Genomic DNA, 16,981 nt, shown 5'->3' on the forward strand with positions numbered 1-16,981 from the left:
CACAGTAAGATAGGCCACCAGGCTGAGTCTTGAGGTCCCCATTCCAGACCCTAGCTCCTGGATGACATTTCTAGACACACCCTTGGCCAGAAGGGAACATGCTACTTCGAAGGGAAGGACCCAGTCCTGGCAGAATTTATCACCTGTTTATTAAAGAGCCCCTGGGTCCTAAATTCAGCAGCGGTAGCCAGGAAGTACTCATCATGGGTCTTGGGTGAGACTCAGAAACATGCTGGCTTCAGGTATGACCCAGTACATTCTCAGCTGTGGTGGCTACAGGGAGGGACTCCTTCTGCTTGAGAAAAGTAGAGGGAAGAGTAAAGGGACTTTGTCTTTCAGCTTAGGTGTCAGCTCAGCCACAGTCAGGTAGAGCACCAATTGGGCTTTTGGGGTCCCCAGTTCCAGGACTTGGCTCTTGGATGACATTTCTGGACTTACTTTGGGCCAGAGAGAAACCTATAGCTCTTAATGGCGAGTCTCAGATCTGAAAGCATTCCCCACAACCTGACTAAAGAGCCTCTGAGCCTTGAATGAACATTGGCAGTAGCTAGGCAATACTTGCCACGGGCCTGAGGTATGGTGGATATAGGGAGAGATTTATCGCTGTGGAAAGGTGAAGAATGAGAAGAACTGTCTTGTGGCTTGGGTGCCAGTTCAGCAATAGTAGACTAGAATCTACTGGCTCCTAGGGGTTCTAACTCTAGCCTCTGGCTCCCCGACAACATCTCTGGACCTGCCTGGGACCAGGGGGATCTTGCCACCCTCAAGGGAAGAACACAAGCCTAGCTGGCTTTGCCACCTGCTGATTGTAGAGACCTAGGACCCTGAGTAAACACAGGCAGCAGCCAGGCAGTGGTTACCATGGACCATGGCTAAGACCCAGTGCTGTGCTGGCATCACATCTGAACTAGCACAATTCCAGTGGTGGTGGTCACAGGGATGCTTGTGTCACCCATTCTCCAACTTCAGGCAGCTCATCAGAGAGAGAGAGAGGGACTCCATTTGTATGGGGGGAAGTAAAGGAAAAGAACAAGAGTCTTTGCCTGGTAATCCAGAGAGTTATTTGGTATCTTATCCAAGAACACCAAGTCAGTACCTACATAAGTCTACAAGAACCACAGTGTTACTGGACTTGGGGTGCTGCCTAATGCAGATATGGCTGCAGTGACCGAATCTTAGATTACAACACCCAAATTCTTTAGAATACATGGAAAGCCCTCCCCAGAAGGATGAGTACAAACAAGCCTAGATTGTGAAGACTACAATAAATACCTAACTCTCCAATGCCCAAACATTGATGAACATTCAGAAGATGGAATGAAGACCTGGATGGCATCAAAACATAATTCTGGAAAACATGACCTCGCCAAATGAACTAAACAAGGTACCAGTGAGTAATCCTACAGATATGAGTGGGATATGTGACCTTTCAGACAGAGAATTCAAAATAGCCGTGTTGAGAAAACCAAAGAAATTCAGTATAACACAGATAAGAAATTGAGAATCCCATGAGATAAATTTAACAAAGAAATTTAAATAATTAAAAAGAATCAAGCAGAAACTCTGGAGTTGAAAGATGCAATTTTCACATTGAAGCATGCATCAGAGTCTCTTAACAGCAGAATTTATCAAGCCAAAGAAAAAGTGAGTGAGGTTGAAGACAGGCTATTTGAAAATATAGTTAGAAGAGATAAAAAAGAATAAAAAGAATAAAGTATGCCTGCAAGATCTAGAAAATAGCCTCAAAAGGGCAAATTTAAAAGTCATTGGCCTTAAAGAGAAAGTAGACAGAGAGAGAGTTTGGGGTAGAAAGTTTATTAAAAGGTATAATAATAGATAACTCTCCAAATCTGGAGAAAGATATCAATATTCAAGTATATATGAAGATTATAAGACACCAAGAAGATTTACCTGAAATAAGATTACCTTAAAACATTTAATAATCAAACTCCCAAAGGTCAAGGATAAAGAAAGGATACTACAAATACCAAGAGAAAAGAAACAAATAACATGCACTCCAGAATGTCTGGCAACAGACTTTCCTTTTCTTTTCTTTTCTTTTCCTTTATTTTCTTCTTTTCTTTCTTTTCTTTCTTTCTTTCTTTCTTTCTTTCTTTCTTTCTTTCTTTCTTTCTTTCTTTTTCTTTCCTTCCTTCCTTCCTTCCTTCCTTCCTTCCTTCCTTCCTTCCTTCCTTCCTTCCTTCTCTTTCTTTCTCTCTCTCTCTCTCTCTTTCTTTCTTTCTTTCTTTCTTTCTTTCTTTCTTTCTCTCTCTCTCTCTCTCTCTCTTCTCTCTCTCTCTCTCTTTCTTTCTTTCTTTCTACTATACTTTAAGTTCTAGGGTACATGTGCAGAACATGCAGGTTTGTTACATAGGTATACATGTACCATGTTGGTTTGTTGCACCCATCAACTCATCATTTACATTCAGTATTTCTCCTAATGCTATCCCTCCCCCATCCCCCTACCTCTGACAGGTCCCATTGTGGGATGTTCCCTGCCCTGTCCATGTGTTCTCGTTGTTCAGCTCCCACATATAAGTGAGAACATGCAGCGTTTGGTTTTCTGTGCTTGTGGTAGTTTGCTGAGAATGATGGTTTCCAGCTTCATCCATGTCCCTGCAAAGGACATGAACTCATCTTTTTCATGGCTGCATAGTATTCCATGGTGTATATGTGCCACATTTTCTTAATCCAGTCTATCATTGATGGACATTTGGGTTGGTTCCAAGTCTTTGCTATCGTAAATAGTGCTGCAATAAACATATGTGTGCATGTCTCTTTATAGCAGCATGATTTATAATCCTTTGGGTATATGCCCAGTAATGGGATCACTGGGTCAAATGGTATTTCTGGTTCTAGATCCTTGAGGAATTGCCACATTGTCTTCCACAATGGTTGAACTAATTTACTCTCCCACCAACAGTGTAAAAGCTTTCCTATTTCTCCACATCCTCTCCAGCATCTGTTGTTTCCTGACTTTTTAATGATCGCCATTCTAACTGATGTGAGATGGCATCTCACTGTGGTTTTGATTTGCATTTCTCTGATGACCAGTGGTGATGAGCATTTTTTTATATGTCGGCAACAGACTTTTCAGTGGAAACCTTATAGGCCAGAAGAGCATGGTGTAACATATATAAAGTGCTGGAGGAAAAAAAAATTATTTTAGAACAGTATGTTCAGTGAAAATGTCCTTCAAACAGTAAGGAGAAATAAAGACTTTTCCAGACAAACAAAAGCTAAGGAATTTCATTAACACCAGACCTATCCTACAAGAAATGCTAAAGGGAGTTCCTCAATTTGAAAGAAAAGGATATTAATGAGCAATAAGAAATTATCTGAAGGTGCAAATCTTAATCTTAATAGTAAGCACACAGAAAAATACAGAATATTATAACACAGTCACTGTGGTGTCTAAATTACTCATATTTTGAGTAGAAAGACTAAAAGAAGAACCAGTCAAAAATAATAACTACAACTTCTCAAGACATAGCATAATAACATATAAATTGAAACAACAAAAAGTTAAAAATTAGGGGTAGGGGGTGAAGTAAAGTGTAGAGTTTTTATTAATTTTCTCTTTGCTTGTTTGTTAGTTTGCTTATACAATCACTGTTAAGTTGTCATCAGTTAAAAATAATAGGTTTTAAGATATTATTTGCAAGCCTTATGGTAACCTCAAATCAAAAAACATACAATAGATATACAAAAGACAAAAAACAAAAAATTAAAACACATTACCAGAGAAAATAACATTTACTAAAAGGAAAGACAGAAAGGAAAAGAAGGAAGAGACCAAAAAACAATCAGAAAACAAGTAACAAAATGGCAGGAGTAACTCCACACTTGTCAGTAATAATATTGACTCTTAAGGGACTAAGCTTTTCAATCAAAAGACATAGGGTGACTGAATGAGTTAAAAGAAAAAAAAAAGACATAATGATTTGTTGCCCAGAAGAAACACAATTCACCTATAAAGACACATACAAACTGAAAATAAAGGGGTAGAAAAATATATTACATGCAAACAGCAACCAAAATAGAGCAGGAGTAGTTATACTTATATCAGACAAAATAGATTTCAAGACAAAAATATCAAAAGAGGCAAATAAGGTAATTATATAATAATAAAGGGGTCAATTCAGCAAGAGGATATAAATCACAAATATATATGCATTTAACATGAGATATATAAAGCAAATATTATTAGAGTTAAAGAGAGATAGACCTCAACACAGTAGTAACTGGAGGCTTCAACACCTTACTTTCATCGTTGGACAGATATTTCAGATAGAAAATCAACAAAGAAACATGTGACTTAATCTGCACTATAGACCCTTTAGAAAGGGTAGGAAAGTAGTGGGGAGGGACGAGGATTGTTAATGGGTACAAAAATATAGTTAGATAGAATGAATAAGATCTGGTATTTGATAGCACAACAGGGTGACCACAGTAAACAATTTACTGTACGTTTAAAAACAACTGAAAGGGTATAATTGGATTGTTTATAATACAAAGAAAGGATAAATGTTTGAGGTGATGGATACTCAATTTGTCCTGATGTGGTTAGTATGCATTTAAAATATCAAAATATCATATATATATATATATATATATATATATATATATGTTATGTACTCACATGTGTGTGTGTGTATGTGTATATTATGTACTCACAACATTTAAAAATAAAAAATTCAATATAAATTAAAGGAAATGTTAATGCTAATGTTTTATAGTGTGCCATTTTGGATTTTCATCAGTGGATATGCTGAATCCTCCCTGGCATTTGATATTTTCATTTTTTAAAAAGTTAGTAATTTTTTTAGATGGGTAGTGGAATATTGTGTTTTTTTTTATTTGGATTTTTATAACGATTGATAATATGAAGTGTCTTTAAATGTGTTATCAGTTTATCTTCTTTGGTGAAGCATTTGTTTAATATTTTCCTCATTTTAAAGTTGGTTGTTTGTCTTCTTATATTGCATATACAAGTTCTTTGTCAAATATATGTTTTCTGAATATTTTCTTCTAATCAATTTCTTGTCTTTTCATCTTTTAGGAGTGGCTTTTGTAGAATGGAAGTGTTCAATTTGAAGTCCAATTTATTTTTATGCTTGTATAGTTTGTCAGGTATTCAATTTAAGAAACTTTTGCCTAATCCACAGCTGAAAAGGTTTTATTCTATAATGTCTCCCAGAAGTTTTAGTTTTAGCTCTTACATTTAGGTCTATGGTTATTTCAAATTAATTTTTGTATATGGCATGAAGTAAACATAAAGATTCATTTCCTTTTGCATGTGAGTGTCCATTTAATCCAGCATTATTTTTTTAAATGTGATCTATAAACAAAGAACAAATGTTCTTGGCATCTTTATCAAAATTAAATTGATCACATAAGTGTGGGTCTATTTCTGGACTCTTAATATTATTTCATTGATATATATAGCTATTCTTAAAACATTGGCATACTATTTTGATAATGGTAGCATTTCCCTAATTTGTGAAATCAGGAAATGTGAGGCTTACAATTTTGCTTTTTCCCCCAAATTGTTTTTGCCATGCAAGTCCCCTTTTCTCTCCATATAAAATTTAAAATTAGTTTTTCAGTTTCTTGAGAGGAAAAAAAAAAAACAACCTACTGGGATTTTGATTATCATTGTTTTGAATCTATCAATCAATTTGAAAGAACTGACATCTTAACCATATTAAGTCTTTTGATCTAAAACAAAGATATGTGTATCACCACTTATATAGGTCTCTTAAAATTTCTCTTAGCAATGTTTTGTAGTGTTCAGCAAACAAATCTTGCACAACTTTTAAAGATTTATATCTATTTCATGTTTTTAGATATTATTGTGTGTGGTATACAGTTTTTAAAATTTTCAATTCTAAAGATTCTTGCACATGTATAGAAAAATAATTTTTATACATTGATCTTATATTTTTGGCAATGCTAAACTCATTTGGTTTAAAAGCATTAGGGTAGTATTCTAGTGAACATTCATATCATCTGTAAATAAAGACAGCTTTACCTTTTACTTTCCAATACGAATAGGCTTTAATTATTTTTAAAGTTTTTTCTGCTGACTAGAACCTCTGGGACCTGTTGAATAGACTTGGTGAAAGCACACATCCTTGCCTTGTTCCAGATCTTTGGGAAAAAACACTCAGCCTTTCACCATGAAGTGTAATGTTGGCAGCAGATTTTTCATAGATGTCCTTCAGCAGATTTAGAGAGTTCCTTTCCCTTTCAAATTTGCTGGGTTTTTAAAATCAAAAATAGATACTGATTTTGCCAAATGTTTTTTCAGGATCTTTTGAGTTAAACCTATTTTTTTTTTCATTTTCAGTTTGTTTAAATAAATAATTATATTGATTAATTTCTGAATGTTGAGTCAATTTGCATTCCTGGAATAAACATCACTTGATCATGATGTATCATCCTTTTTATATATTGTTAATTTAATGTGCTAGAATTTTATTAAGTAAAAAAAAATCTTTATGAGGAGTATTGGTCTCTCTCCGTGTGTGTCTGTGTCTGTATGTGTGTGTGTATGTATGTGTGTGTCTGTGTGTGGGCGTGTGTGTGTGTATGACTTTGGTTTTAGTATCAAGATAATGCTGTCTCATCAAATAAGATGAGAAATACTTCCTCCTCTATTTTCTGAAAATGTCTTTATAGAATTGGCTTTTAAAATATCCCTTAAATGTTTGATACATTCACCAGTAAAGCTATTTGAATCTGGATTTTTCTTTATAGAAAGGTTTTTAACTACAAATTCGATTTGTAGCTAACCAAATTTCAAATAATTAGTGTCATTCAAAGAATTTTCCCATTTAATCTTGGTTTTCAAATTTGTTGAAAAATGTTGCCCATACAAATTTCTGTATCTTCTTAATAGCTGTAGGATCTATAATTATACCCCTTCTTTCATTACTGATATTGGTTATTTGTGTGTCTTCCATTTTTCTAGACCAATCTGACTGGAGGTTTGTCAGTTTTAGTGATTCAAAGCACTAGTTTTTGTTTTGAATTTCTCTATTTTTTTCTGTTTCCTTTTCATTGATTTGTGCTCTCATCCCTAGAATTTCTTTTCTTACTCTCGTTCTGGGTTTAATTTGTCTTCTGTTTCTCATTACTTAAGGCAGAAGCTTACAGCATGGATTTAAGATTTTAATATAAGCATTAATGCTATACATTTTTCTCTGAACTCTGCTTTAGATCCATGTCATAAATTTTGATATGGTATGTTTTAATTTTCATTCAACTCCATATATTTTCTAATTTCCTTTTGATTTCTTCTTTGATTCATGTATTATCAAAATGTGTTGTTTAATTTACACATATGTGAACATTTTCTAGTCTGTTATCAATTTCAAATGTATTTTTATTGTGGACATAGAACTTGCACAGTATGATTGCAATTTGTTTAAATTTGGTGTATTTTGTGGTCCCATATATAATCTTTCTTGATAAATATCCCATGTGCATTTGAAAATATTGTATATTCGGTTATTATGGTTTGAAAGATTCAGTAAATATCAGTTAAGTCAAGTTAGTTGATAGCGTTTTTCAAGTCTTCAATGTCCTTTCTGATGTTTTTGTTTGGTTGGTTACGCATTCTATCCACTATTGAAAAAACGGTGTTGAAATCTCCAACCATGTTTACAGAAATCCATCCAGGATTTCGTTCAGTTCTGTTTTTCCATTGTATATTTTGCTATATCTTTTCAACGAACCATCTCCTTTCTCCTCATTTAGTGTTCCTTTTTATTATAATATTTATTATTCCGAAATCTATCTTTTTAAAAATTATACTTTAAATTCTGGGATACATGTGAAGAACATGCAGGTTTGTTACATAGGTATACACCTGCCATGGTGGCTTGCTGCACCCATCAACCCGTCATCTACATTACGTATTTCTCCTAATGCTATCCCTCCACTTGTCCCCCACCCCCTGATAGGCCCTGGTAGGTGATGTTCCCCTCCCAGTGTCCATATGTTCTCATTGTTCAACCCCCACTTATGAGTGAGAACATGCAGTGTTTGGTTTTCTGTCCTTGTGACACTTTGCTGAGAATGATGGTTTGCAGCTTCCTCCATGCCTGCAAAGGACATGAACTCATCCTTTTTTATGGCTGCATAGTATTCCATGGTGTATATGTACCACATTTGGTTTATCCAGTCTATCAATGATGGGCATTTGGGTTAATTCCAGGTCTTTGCTATTGTGAATAATGCTGCAATAAACATGTGTGCATGTGTCTGTATAGTAGAATGACTTACAATCCTTTGGGTATATACCCAGTAATGGGATTGCTGGGTAAAATGGTATTTCTAGTTCTAGATCCTTGAGGAATGACCATACTGTCTTCCACAATGGTTTGAACTAATTTACACTCCCACCAACAGTGTAAAGGCATTCCTGTTTCTCCACATCCTCTCCAGCATCTGTTGTTTCCTGACTTTGTAATGATTGCCTTCTAACTAGCATGAGATGGTATCTCATTGTGGTTTTGATTTGCATTTCTCTGATGACCAGTGATGACGAGCATTTTTTTCATGTGTTTGTTGGCCCACATAAATGTCTTCTTTGAGAAGTGTCTGTTCATATTTTTTGCCCACTTTTTGATGGGGTTGTTTGTTTTTTCTTGTGCATTTAAGTTCTTTGTAGATTCTGGATATTAGACCTTTGTTAGATGGATAAATTGCAAAAGTTTTCTCCCATTCTGTAGGTTGCCTGCTCACTCTGATGGTAGTTTTTTTTTTTTTGCTGTGCAGAAGCTCTTTAGTTTAATTAGATCCCATTTGTCAATTTTGGCTTTTGTTGTAGTTGCTTTTGGTCTGTCAATTTTGTTGATCTTTTCAAAAAACCAACTCCTGGATTCATTGATTTTTTGGAGGGTTTTTTGTGTCTCTATCTCCTTCAGTTCTGCTCTGATCTTAGTTATTTCTTGCCTTCTGCTAGCTTTTGAATGTGTTTGTTCTTGCCTCTCTAGTCCTTTTAATTGTGATGTTAGAGTGTCAATTTTAGATCTTTCCTGCTTTCTCTTGTGGGCATTTAGTGCTATAAATTTCCCTCTACACACTGCTTTAAATGTGTCCCAGAGATTCTGGTATGTTGTATCTTTGTTCTCATTGGTTTCAAAGAACATTATTTCTGCCTTCATTTTGTTATGTACCCAGTAGTCATTCAGGAGCAGGTTGTTCAGTTTCCATGTAGTTGAGCGGTTTTGATTGAGTTTCTTAGTCCTGAGTTCTAGTTTGATTGCACTGTGGTCTGAGAGACAGTTTGTTATAATTTCTGTTATTTTACATTTGCTGAGGCATGCTTTACTTCCAATTATGTGGTCCATTTTGGAATAAATTTGTGTAGTGCTGAGAAGAATGTATATTCTGTTGATTTGGGGTGGAGAGTTCTGTAGATGTCTATTAGGTCCGCTTGGTGCAGAGTTGAGTTCAATTCCTGGATATCCTTGTTAACTTTGTCTCTTTGTTCTGTCTAATGTTGACAATGAGGTGTTGAAGACTCCCATCACTATTGTATGGGAGTCTAAGTCTCTTTGTAAGTCTCTAAGGACTTGCTTTATGAATCTGGGTGCTCCTGTATTGGGTGCATATATATTTAGGATAGTTAGCTCTTCCTGTTGAATTGATCCCTTTACCATTATGTAATGGCCTTCTTTGTCTCTTTTGATCTTTGATGGTTTAAAGTCTGTTTTATCAGAGACTAGGATTGCAACCCCTACTTTTTTTTGTTTTCCATTTGCTTGGTAGATCTTCCTCCATCTCTTTATTTTGAGCCTATGTGTGTCTCTGCATGTGAGATGGGTCTCCTGAATACAGCAAACTGATGGGTCTTGACTCATTATCCAATTTGCCAGTCTGTGTCTTTTAATCGGACCATTTAGTCCATTTACATTAAAGGTTAGTATTGTTATGTGTGAACTTGATCCTGTCATTATGATATTAGCTGGTTATTTTGCTCGCTAGTTGATACAGTTTCTTCCTAGCATCGATGGACTTTACATTTTGGCATGTTCTTGCAATGGCTGGTACTGGTTGTTCCTTTTCATGTTTAGTGCTTCCGTCAGGATCTCTTATAGGGCAGGCCTGGTGGTGACAAAATCTCTAAGCATTTGCTTGTCTGCAATGGATTTTATTTCTCCTTCACTTATGAAACTTAGTTTGGCTTGATATGAAATTCTAGGCTGAAAATTCTTTTCTTTAAGAATGTTGAATATTGGCCCCCGCTCTCTTCTAGCTTGGAGAGTTTCTGCCGAGAGATCTGCTGTTAGTCTGATGGCTTCCCTTTGTGTGTAACCTGACCTTTCTCTTTGGCTGCCCTTAACATTTTTTCCTTCATTTTGACTTTGGTGAATCTGACAATTATGTGTCTTGGAGTTGCTCTTCTCTAGGAGTATCTTTGTGGCGTTCTCTGTATTTCCTGAATTTGAATGTTGGCCTGCCTTACTAGGTTGGGGAATTTCTCCTGGATGATATCCTGCAGAGTGTTTTCCAACTTGATTCCATTTTCCCCATCACTTTCAGGCACACCCATCAGACATAGATTTGGTCTTTTCACATAATCCCATATTTCTTGGAGGCTTTGTTCATTTCTTCTTACTCTTTTTTCTCTACACTTCTCTTCTTCCTTCATTTCGTTCATTTGATCTTCCATTGCTGATACTCTTTCTTCCAGTTGATCGAGTTGGTTACTGAAGTTTGTGCATTTGTCACATAGTTCTCGTATTATGGTTTTCATCTCTATCAGTTCTTTTAAGGTCTTCTCTGCATTGATTCTTCTAATTATCCATTCATCCATTCTTTTTTCAAGGTTTATAGTTTCTTTGCGCTGGTTACATAGTTCCTCCTTTAGCTCTGAGAAATTTGATTGATTGAAGCCTTCTTCTCTCAACTCATCAAAGTCATTCTCCGTCCAGCTTTGTTCCATTGCTGGCGATGAGCTGCATTCCTTTGGAGGGGGAGATGCGCTCTGATTTTTTGAATTTCCAGCTTTTCTGCACTGCTTTTTCCCCATCTTTGTGGTTTTATCTGCCTTTGTTCTTTGATGATGGTGACATACTGATGGGGTTTTGGTGTGGATGTCCTTTCTGTTTGTTAGTTTTCCTTCTAACAGTCAGGACCCTCAGCTGTATGTCTGTTGGGGATTGCTTGAGGTCCACTCCAGACTCTGTTTGCCTGGGTATCAGCATCACAGGGTGCAGAAGATAGAATATTGCTGCACAGCAAGTGTTGCTATCTGATTCTTGCTCTGGAAGCTTCATCTCAGGGGTGTACCCCGCCGTGTGAGGTGTGAGGTGTTAGTCTGCACCTAGTGGGGGATGTCTCTCAGGCTACTCAGGCGTCAGGGACCCACCTGAGCAGGCAGTCTGTCCATTCTCAGATCTCAACCTCTGTGCTGGGAGATCCACCGCTCTCTTCAAAGCTGTCAGACTGGGGCATTTACCTCTGCCAAGGTTTCTGCTGCTTTTTGTTTAGCTATGCCCTATCCCCAGAGGAGGAGTCTACAGAGGCAGTCTGGCCTCCTTGCGCTGTGGTGGGCTCCACCCAATTGAGCTTCCCGGTGGCTTTGTTTACCTACTCAAGCCTCAGCAATTGTGGGCGACCCTCCCCCCAGCCTTGCTGCCACCTTGCAGTTAGATCTCAGACTGCTGTGCTAGCAACGAGGGAGGCTCCATGGGCGTGGGACCCTCTGGGCCAGGTGTGGGATATAATCTCCTGCTGTGCCATTTGCTAAGACCCTTGTTAAAGCGCAGTATTAGGGTGGGAGTTACCCAATTTTCCAGGTGTTGTGTTTCTCAATTTCCTTTGGCTAGGAAAAGGAATTCCCTTCCCCCTTGCACTTCCCAGGTGAGGCGATGCCTCATCCTGCTTCAGCTCTTGCTCGTCAGGCTGTACCCATGGACCAGCGCCAACTGTCCGACACACCCCAGTGAGATGAACCTGGTACCTCAGTTGAAAATACAGAAATCATCCGTCTTCTGTGTCACTCACGCTGGGAGCTGGAGGCTGGATCTGTTCCTAGTCGGCCATCTTGGGCATGCCCCCAATTTCTGTTCTGTTATCTTTGCTGAGGATTGTTTTACTTCCATTTATGTGGTCGATTTTATAATAAGTGCTACTTGGTACTGAGAAGTCTATTGATTTGGACTGGAGAGTTCTGTAGATGTCTAATTGGTCTGCTTGGTCCAAAGATGCGTTCAAGCCCTGAATATCCTTGTTAATTTTCTGTCTTGTTGATCTGTCTAATATTGACCGTGGGGTGTTAAAGTCTCCCACTATTATTGTGTGGGAGTCTAAGTCTCTCTGGAGGTCTCTAAAAACTTGCTTTATGAATCCAGGTGCTCCTGTATTGGATGGATATATATTTAGGACATTTAGCTCTTCTTGTTGCATTTATCCCTTTACCATTATATAATGTCCTTCTCTGTCTTTTTTATCTTTGTTAAAGCTTCTTTTAGGATTGTAACCTTGCTGTTTTTTTTTTCTTTCCATTTGCTTTGTATATCTTCCTCCATCCCTTTATTTTGAGGCTACATGTGTCTTTGCACATGAGATGGGTCTCCTGAATACAGCACACAATGGGTCTTGACTCTTTATCCAATTTGCCAGTTTGTGTCTTTTAATTGGGGCATTTAGTCCATTTACTTTTAAAGTTAATATTGTTATGTGTGAATTTGATCCTGTCATTATGATGCTAGCTGGTTATTTTGTCCATTAGTTGATGCAGTTTCTTTATAGTGTTGATGGTCTTTACACTTTGGTATGTTTTTGCAGTGGCTCTTACCAGTTTCTCTTTTCCATATTTAGTGCTTCCTTTAGGAGCTCTTGTAAGGCAGACCTGGTGTTGACAAAATCTCTCAGCATTTGCTTGTCTGGAAAGGATTTTATTTCTCTTTCACTTATGAAGCTTAGTTTGACTGGATATAAAATTCTGGGTTTAAAATTGTTTTCTTTAAATTTTAATGTTGAATATTGACCTCTACTCTCTTCTGTCTTGTAGTATTTCTGCAGAGAGATCCGCTGTTAGTCTGATGGGCTTCCCTTTGTGGGTAAACCAACCTTTCTCTCTGGCTGCCCTTAACATTTTTTTCCTTCATTTCAATCTTGGTGAATCTGACGATATGTGTCTTGGGATTGCTCTTCTCGAGGAGTATCTTTGTGGTGTTCTCTGTATTTTCTGGATTTGAATGTTGGTCTGTCTTGCTAGGTTGGGGAAGTTCTCCTGGATAATATCCTGAAGTGTTTTCCAACTTGGTTCCACTCTCCCCATCACCTTCAGGTACAGCAATCAAACGTAGGTTTGGTCTTTTCACATAGTCCCATATTTCTTGGAGGCATTATTCATTCCTTTTCATTCTTTTTTCTCTAATTTTGTCTTCACATTTTATTTCATTAAGTTGATCTTCCAGTCTCTGATACCTTTTCTTCTGCTTGATTGATTCAAGTATTTATACTTGTGTATGCTTCATGAAGTTCTCATGCTGTATTTGTCAGTTCCATCAGGTCATTTAAAAAAGGAAAAAGTGTTTTTTCCTTTTTCTGACTTTTTTGGATTAATTGGATTTTTTAACATTTTTTTTCCATTTTTATCTTCACAATTTGTTTGTTGATGATACCTCCTTATTGCATTTTACTGTGTTTTTTTTTTTAGGCTTTAAACTACACGTTTAACTTACTAGAGTATACCTTCAAATAGTGTTGTAACATTTAATGTTTATTTTAAGAAACTTACAACAGTATGCCTCTCTCTTCTACCTCCCATCATTTGCTCCATTATTATCATGAATTTGACTTCTCCAAATCTTACCAGCACCATTATATAATGTTACAACTTTTGCGTTAGACTATCATCTTTTAAAAAGTTTAAATATAAGACAAATTACCTTTTATTCTTATTTTACCAATTGTAGTTATCTTCATATCTTTGTATCGATATACATTTCCACTTGTTGTTGTACTCCTTCTTTCAGAAAATCTTTTACTAACTCTTTTTGTAGTGTGGAGTTGCTAGCAATTAATGTTCACAGCTTTTACTTGTCTGTAAAAATATGTATTAATCTTTATTTTAAAGTTGTATTAAATCGAGTTCTAGATTGATTTTTCCCCTTCTATACTTAAATATCTTACTTTATCTTCTAACTTCCATAGTTTCTGTGAAAACTCTATTTTAATATTTATTTTGACTTCTGTATGCAGTATTTCTTCATCTTTGCTTTTTGTTGATAAACTATTAAATGTCTAGGTGTATGTGTCTATACATGCATTTGTATTTATTCAGATTGAGGTTCTCTGAGATTCTTGTATCTGTTAGCCTTTTATTATTTTAGAAAAATCTTAACTATCAACTTTTCAGATATTATTCTTGCCTTTCTCTTTCTCATCTTCTGACACTGTAATTCTACACATATCAGGTGATTTGACATTGTCCCCCAGCTTTTGTATGTTTTGTTTTTCACTTGTTTTTCTCTTTGTGTTTTAATTTTGATAATTTATATTGATCTATCTTAAACTTTATTGATTCTTCAATGTATTGCCTTTTATAAGTCTGTCAAATAAATTGTGTATTCCTTGTTTCATGATTTCTATTTCTATCATTTCCACTTGACGCTTTCTTGTAGTCTCTTTTTTGCTACTGAAATTCCCTTTGAGAACATTATTTTCTAAAATGTAATATGAAAATAGTACCTTTCCTGCTTATCGCATATGGTTATGAGAATTAAATAAGTTGATACGTGTCAAAAAGGGGCTCTGTACATTATAAAGCTCTATAGAAATGTAAACATTTATTGAACAAATATTTGCCATGCCCCTCCTTGGACCAACATATATGATGTACAGGTTGTTTATTGCACCAAGGAATGTGCAGTAGGGGTGAGTGGGGCTGAAATTCATCTCCTGCTGGCTCACCAACAATGTGCTCTGACTTGGAGTTATTTCTGCCAAAAGGAAGGGGCCTATTTTGCAACTTAATACTGACTACTTGAGCTTCTTCTATGGTTGGAAATCAGTAAGGCATTAGGCATAGGGGCATGAATAAGATACAGTGTGATGGCAGGTTCACATGCTGATTAGATTGGCAAACAGATATGTACACAATGTAAATTGATAACAAATATTAAAAATGACTATATAATTCCAAGATTTCTCCTATAGAGCTAACAAATAGTTAATTCCCTTGTCTGCCATCCAACATACATGTATGTGTAAGTACTATTTGCAGACAGTTGATGAGGAGAGAGAGTGAAAAAGCCTTGCCTAAGTTATAAAAGCACTAGGAAAGAGTGACACGTTGTGATAGAGTCACATATGAGTCACATAGAGTCACAATTTCCTAAACATACAAAAGTATTCTATGCTAAGTATGAGAGAAAATCTTTGGTTTTTCTTATCCTTAACACTCCTCTTTCTCTTGGCCTATCAATTCTGCCACCAACCCCGGTGATCACTGCCATTAAACCAAAAACTATTTGAAAACAATTTCAGGTAAAATTCTATTAAATATAAAACCTCAGTTATTAAAATTGGTAAGTATTAATCTTTAAAGAAGTAGATTCATTTAAAAGATATCAGATATCAAGCCATGTCTAAGCTATATGGACTAGTGTCACTTAGCCTCTTAGAGCTGCTATATTGCCTGTAGGAAGAGAACAATGAAAATAATAAAAAAAAATTGATTGCTGCCTTCCTATACAATAATATCTCAATTTTTGAACACTTGTTAGAATCACCATGCACACAAATTACATATGTGTACAGGTATCACCACATATATAGCCCAGCTAAAGGCTCACTTTCTCAATGGCATCCAGTGGTTTCTGTGACCTTATCTCTAGCTGCAACTCCCCTCACGTCTCCTTATGAAGTATTAAGAAACATAGATATTGGTCTCTGTCTTTATATATTGGCCCAGAGCTTCTAGAATCCTTGCAATTTCCTAAACAATAAGGGTGCTAACAGAATCTATTCTTTCAATATTTGATTTTTGGCTTCCTAATTCCTGACAGAGTTCCCAAATCCCTTGGAATGTTCTAGGTGATAAGAGCACCTTTTGTTCTAATAAGGTTACTGTGGTGGGCTTTTTGATGTGGGCTGGTCACCAGGAAGATCAAGCCATGATTATAAGCTTGGAGCTTTCAGCCCCACCGTCGCATTCTTCAGGGAGGGAAGAAGGGCTGAAAATGGAGTTAATATGCAATCATGCCTATGTAATGAGGCCTCCAAAAAAATTCCCAAATCGTGTGGTTCAGAGAGCTTCTGGGGTGGCAAATATGTCCATATACTGGGAAGGTGACATGCCCCAACTCCATGAGCACAGAAGAGCCTGTGCTTAGGACCCTCCCAGACCTTCCCCTACATACCTTTTCATTTGGCTGTTTGTGGGTACCCTTCATTATAGCATTTATTAGTAAACTGGTAAATGTATGTAGTGTTTCCCTGAGTTCTGTGAGCTGCTCTAGCAAATTATTCAAAGATGAGAAGAAAGTTGAAAACCAATTTATAGCCAGTTAGTCAGAAGCACAGGTCACAACCTAGGGCTTGCAATAGGCACCTGAAATGGGGGCTGGTTTTTGGATCTTATACTATCTCCGGGTAGATAGTGTCAGAACTGAATTGAATGAGAGGACACCCAGCTGGTGGCTGCTGCAGAATTGCTTGGTATGTGTAGAAATCCTCCTACAAAAGTATTCTATGCTAAGTATGAGAGAAAAACTTTGGTCTTTCTTATCCTTAACACTCCTCTTTCTCTTGGCCTATCAATTCTGCCACCAACCCTGGTGATCACTGCCAGCCCTGCCCTTGAAATATGCCCATGGTCATTGTTGATTACACTATTAATATTCTCAAGTTTCTGACTAGGTCTTATATTACTGTTTCTTTTTGCACAATCACTGATGCTCCTTACTCTAGAAAACTTGAGGAAATAATGACTTCATATGGGAACTAGCAA

General features: G+C 36.7%; 1 long non-coding RNA gene across 1 annotated transcript in view; it reads left to right on the forward strand.

The window, feature by feature from the left end:
* The first annotated feature begins 715 nt into the window (after window positions 1-715).
* The window catches only part of LOC117084814, a 53,076-nt gene continuing 36,810 nt past the window's right edge, over window positions 716-16,981 (forward strand). Inside the window, exon 1 of the long non-coding RNA XR_004437682.1 lies at window positions 716-1,384. This is a non-coding gene — a long non-coding RNA (uncharacterized LOC117084814). The remainder of the gene's footprint in view (window positions 1,385-16,981) is intronic.

Source organism: Trachypithecus francoisi, unplaced genomic scaffold, assembly GCF_009764315.1.
Source record: "Trachypithecus francoisi isolate TF-2019V2 unplaced genomic scaffold, Tfra_2.0 Lachesis_group1, whole genome shotgun sequence".
Lineage (NCBI taxonomy): Eukaryota > Metazoa > Chordata > Mammalia > Primates > Cercopithecidae > Trachypithecus > Trachypithecus francoisi.